Source organism: Aptenodytes patagonicus, chromosome 6 (genome assembly GCF_965638725.1).
Source record: "Aptenodytes patagonicus chromosome 6, bAptPat1.pri.cur, whole genome shotgun sequence".
NCBI classification, from domain to species: domain Eukaryota; kingdom Metazoa; phylum Chordata; class Aves; order Sphenisciformes; family Spheniscidae; genus Aptenodytes; species Aptenodytes patagonicus.
In genome coordinates, this window is record NC_134954.1 from 50,223,892 (window position 1) to 50,229,342 (window position 5,451).

General features: G+C 43.2%; 1 long non-coding RNA gene across 2 annotated transcripts; it reads right to left on the minus strand.

The window, feature by feature from the left end:
* Positions 1-1,206: 1,206 nt before the first annotated feature.
* LOC143162335 (uncharacterized) lies at positions 1,207-5,175 on the minus strand. 2 transcript variants are annotated; one of them, XR_012995681.1, is made up of 3 exons: positions 4,979-5,175; positions 2,914-3,026; positions 1,207-1,733 (listed from the first exon to the last, which is right to left on the minus strand). It is a non-coding gene; the product is annotated as an uncharacterized LOC143162335 (long non-coding RNA). The 2 variants fall into 2 exon arrangements; XR_012995682.1 differs by having other exon boundaries at positions 2,914-3,021; positions 4,979-5,174.
* Between the last annotated feature and the right edge of the window lie 276 nt (positions 5,176-5,451).

Sequence of the window (5,451 nt, forward strand, 5' to 3'; positions counted from 1 at the left end):
CAATTAATAGCTAAACACCTATAACAGCTATAAATTTGATCTAGCACATTCCAATCAAATCTGTCGTTACCTTGAACCCTTTGAGCCCCATGTTGGGCACCAAAAATGACTGTTGTGGTTTAACCCCAGTGGGCAACTCAGCCCCAGGCAGCCACGTACTCACTTTCTCCCAGTGGGATGGGGGAGATAATCAGAGGGTAAAAGTGAGAAAACTCATGGGTTGAGATAAAGACAGTTTAATAAGTAAAGCAAAAGCTGCACACACAAGCAAAGCAGAACAAGGAATTCATTCACTGCTTCCCATCGGCAGGCAGGTGTTCAGCCATCTCCAGGAAAGCAGGGCTCCATCACGCGTAACGGTGACTTGGGAAGACAAACACCATCACTCCAAACGTCCCCCCCTTCCTCCTTCTTCCCCCGGGTTTTATTGCTGAGCACAGAGTCATGTGGTATGGGATATCCCTTTGGTCAGCTGGGGTCAGCTGTCCCAGCTGTGCCCCCTCCCAACTCCTTGTGCACCCCCAGCCTGCTTGCTGGCAGGGCAGCGTGACAAACAGAGAAGGCCTTGACACTGTGCAAGCACTGCTCAGCAATAGCTAAAACATCCCTGTGTTATCAACAGTTTTCATCACAAATCCAAAACATAGCACCATACAAGGTACTATGAAGAAAATTAACTCTATCCCAGCCAAAACCAGTTCAGTAAATAAATAAAATATTGCTTAATTGGCCAAAAAGTCAGCATGAATTTTCACTGCGTGAAAGACACAATAAGCTCAACAACTAAGGAATGTCCTTTATCTTGTTTTTTATCAAGCTAACTTAATAGGAGGTGAATTCTTTATGTGTAATGTTGGTAGAATGTGCACCCAGAATTGCCTGTACATAAGCATTTGTACATTACAAAAAGCTCTTCTGAAAATTGTTATCTGTTGAGTAGATCAGGCTGCTGTTGCAAAATGAAGGACCGCAGAGCGATTCTGTCATGACAGCAGTCCTTCTCCTCTGTGAATGAAAAGGGGGATCGTGCAATGTGCCTCCAAAGGCTTCTAAAATACTGCCATGAAGTGGCTAAATCATCCTTACAAGCTCTTTTATCTGTTTTAAATGCATTGTTCTCAAGAATTTTTCAACTTGAAAATAAATTAATTTTTAAGTTTAAGTCATCAAGCCATAACAAGACAGAAACTCTGACAATCACGCATTCAAAGCATTTCAATGTCAGTTTATTCTACAGGATGAGACAAGTACCAGCAGAAGATAAACCATTCCTGATTCCCCGGAGCCAAATTTAAAGTTGAACTTTCCTCAGGAAGAATAAGGGTCTATATTCTACTTGTTCATACTCATGTACAAAGTACTACCACTTCTTGTATTTCCGTGGTTCCTGGGAATGAGATCATAACCCATACTTAACGTCTGGGTCGTGGGAAAAGGTGGTAGGCATACGGTTACTATTTCACTAGTACTAGAGACAGGGTCTTCTCCACAAACTGAAGAAGGGACCAGCTGTTGTACTTTAGACTGTACATTAACCTCATCTTAACTTTTAGATGGTAAGGGTTAGGGAAGGTGAATTCCAACCATCGTGGCTGAGGACATACTATCTTATGCCAACAGCCAAGCAGGGATCCATGCTCCATCTTATGACTTTGCGATGTAAGAAGGGAACAGAGCTTGTGCCGCACGCGATGCTGATTCCAGGGTCTTTGGTTTACATCTCGTGCAGAGCTCTGTAAAATAGAGGATGTCTCCTTATCACTGAGTGAAAAATAAGTTTTGTTTCACTGTATCCTTTGTGACATCACAGGGACTAATTTTAAAACGAGAGTTATTAAAAATGTAACATCGAAAAAACTTCTAGTCAAAATCCCAGATCCTCAGAGTCACTTCTCATTACAGTCTCAGTCCATAGTCACTGCTTTGAAGTTCAGAAATTCAGTGTGACTGAAACTCACTCGGCAAGTCAAGACTTGTCTCCCAACATTTTTCAGAGGTTTGAAAGATTTAATTCCAACAGATATATTCCTCCATTGCCCTTTTATTTGAAGGTACCCAAACTAGCAAGGTTTTTAAAATGTGTATTTTCAGCAGTAGGTGGCACTATGAAGTTTCTATCTTCATAATTATTCTAATATAAAATAACATAAAATGTTATGCAGATACATTAGAAAGAACTTCATCAAATGTTAATAGTCCATTATCTGAAAATGTAGCCAGATCTTTCCATTTTCCTGTCATTTTAAAAAGAGCACGAAAATATTTTAGAATAAATTCTGATAATAAAATAAATGTTTTTCTAAATATTGATTGACAAAAAGTCTAATGCAAAAATAGGAATAATAAGAATGTCTAATAAATTTTAAAATTATATGTGTCATAAAAAGTTCTCTATATTCTTTGTTACTCTTCAGTAAAGTACCACCATGGGTTGTTCTTGAATATATTACTTCAGCTACTTCAAATTTCCTGGAAATTATATCTATCTCATTTGCATATAAGCTGTAATATTGCAGTAATGGGTGTCAATACATATAGACTAGGTATATAAGTTGTACAAGGTAAATGAACGTATACTAACAGGAATACAGCAAATGGAAAAGCATTTGGATTTTTCTGTGCTTGGCCAAAAGTTCCTACTTACAAGTGGAGACCAAAGCATTAAATGCAGGCCCATATCCTCTAGGAATACCATATGGAGATGTTACTATATCCCAAATAAACTCCAGGATTAGAAAGATGCAATGTTAATTGAAAACATTTTCTTCAAAACTTTACTATACAAAAAGCTATAAAGGGCAACTAACAAACAAGCCTGTGTTTCTGGGTATTTCAGGCTGTCTAATCAAATGAAAATAATAATGCAAAAGTATTGCTCATACTTTGTTTCAGAAAGCTCCTAATGCCATATACCTCGTTCATCAGTGGCGTACGGTGGGAATAGTGCAGTGAGATACAGCATTTTCATTAAGCTGATTTTTGGATGGCTGCCTTCTCATCAGAAATGAAGCGCTGGTCTGCCTGGGCTCAAGGTGTGAAGATAAGGAAAGGAGAAAAGAAATTAAGCAAGGAACACAAATGAAATATATAGTCAATGCTCTTTTATCTGGCCTGGCCAGAAAGTATCCTTGCCTTTTTTTTTCACCCCAGGCTCCAAGCAAGCTGCTTAGCTTTGCATACTATTTCTGCACTGTGATACAATCTGTGCCAACGCCCAAGATTCGCGTTTGCTTTTATTTTGCTTTCTATTAAATAAAGCATGTAGAAAAGACACCTTCATAGCTTCAAGGCAATTTTTCACGAACTGACATTGTGTATTACTCATTTTGTGCTAACGTGGTCTGCTTGCTGTTTCTTTTATAATACTGAAAAAGTCAAAAGCTGGTACTTAATAAAAACATCATTTGCAAGGAGCTGGCAGCAGCTGTACTCAAAGGTTTTTTAACTTGTGACAGCCCACTTCTGTTTCTCCAGAGTCTTCAACAGAGTCCTTTCAGTTGGTTTCAGTTGGGTTCACTTTTAGACCACAGAATAAAGTGGTACTACAAAAATAATACACGGGAATATACTTAGTTTTGCTGCTGGTTCTCCATTACAAACGATTTATCGTCGCCATGCATTCTCCCTCCAAGGAATCAAAGCCGTAGCATCATAAGAGCTCCTTCAATATACCTAGCTCATTCAGTGATGCAGCACATGTTCTGCTTAGACCTCCATAATACATTTAGTGGCTCTATGGATGTGTTTTAACTAAACTTTCATTGTAAGGCAAGTGCTTCCACTCTATCTAGTACAGTTATCAAACATGCATATAATAAATCTGCTTAGATTACAGGTTCTTCTTCCTTCAAAGGGATATATCAATTTCATATAATTAGAGCAAGCAATATCTTTGGGTAGACACCCACCTGCAACATGATAGTGCAAAGAGGTTTTTTAATTATTAGATTTATCAAATTTATACACTTGTGCTATTTTTTAATTTACAAAGTCACACTCTTGTACCTTGTAGGGCAAATGTGAAAATGAGATCTTCACATTAGCCCTGTTTAAATTGCAAGGTGCACTAACACAGCTCAACGGTTGTGAACACCCAAAGCAGGCATAGTGCGCCAGTCTGAGAGACTATAGCAGCACTCTGGCTGCAAGCCACAGAAGCTAAATAAGCACCTGCAAAGGAATAGTTACATCTATTATGGCTAGTAAATGTCCTAATTCCATGCTATTTTGTTATGTTAGATCATTGAAAGTAGCCTCAAAAATGGGCCCAAAGGGTAACCAAAGGATCGTTTGAAAGGTACATATTGTCATATACTTTCAGCCAGGCTACAAACACAATGGCAGCGGTCATACCTTCGTCAAAGCCATATTCAGTGCACTGAATTGATTAACTATTCGACTGCTACTTGTATTTCCAAGTGGAATTCAGCTAGCTCTCTGAGTGATGTCATTTACCAAATAATGACAAGTGATTTAAGATAAGACACTCCAATAATTTGGTAACTATGACACAGGGATCCAGGCCCACGGCCCCTCCGCTTTAAAGCATTCCCTCCTACTTTTGGGTGTTCTGTGGCACATGCTCGCTGTTAAGCCTGAGGAATACGATATGCTGTTGAACGCGTATTAAATAGCTGGAGAAGTCAAAAGGTTGACGCAGATGTCGTCAGGACCTCCTGACAACAGCAGACATTGCTGCTCTGTGGGGGACCTCGTCTGAAGGTATAAATCGCAAACAATTTGTGTGTATCGGTCCCCAAATCCCCTTATCTCTGTTTTGGCTGGTCTGCGAGTTTGGGCACTTGTTTGGCATTCTTCTGCTCGGCAGAAGGCAGTCGGCACACGGGCAGGTCTGCGAGGCTGTTAGTGTGGCTCCGCCTTTCCGTTCCTCTGCATCAGCCCCCCGGCGCGGTCCATCAGCGCTCTCCGCCGGGTTCTGCCGCCACTTCCATCTTTCCTGCACCAGCGCTGAACTCACCGTTTGACTACACAAAGATGAGAAGTGCTGTACGAATGTGAAATACACAGATACACACGCAGATACGCAGCTGGGCTAAGGCACAAGGACGAACACACCGAGCCGCCCCCGGTTCCGCGGGCTTGTGCCGGGATCACCGGCGCCTGCCCGGCGCGGCCGGACCAAGATGCGGCTGGCCGTTACCGGGGGCAGGGCGGGGGCTGCCCCGCGGGGCGGGCCGGCAGGGGCGGCCCTTCAGGGAAGGAGGCGCCGGGTCAGAGGGTCTCGGGCGGCGGGGCCGCGGAAGCGCCGGGGGTGGGCGAGGTTCCCGGCACGGCCGCCGCCGCTGCCGGGAAAGGAGCCGCCTCCGCGGGCTCCCGCAGCCGCTGAGTGGCTGGACGGCGGCGGGGCGGAGCGCGGGGGCGGCCGCCGGCCCGGCCCGGCCCGGGCCGCCTCCGTCCCCAAACAGCGCCGGAGCGAGCGGGCAGGCGGTG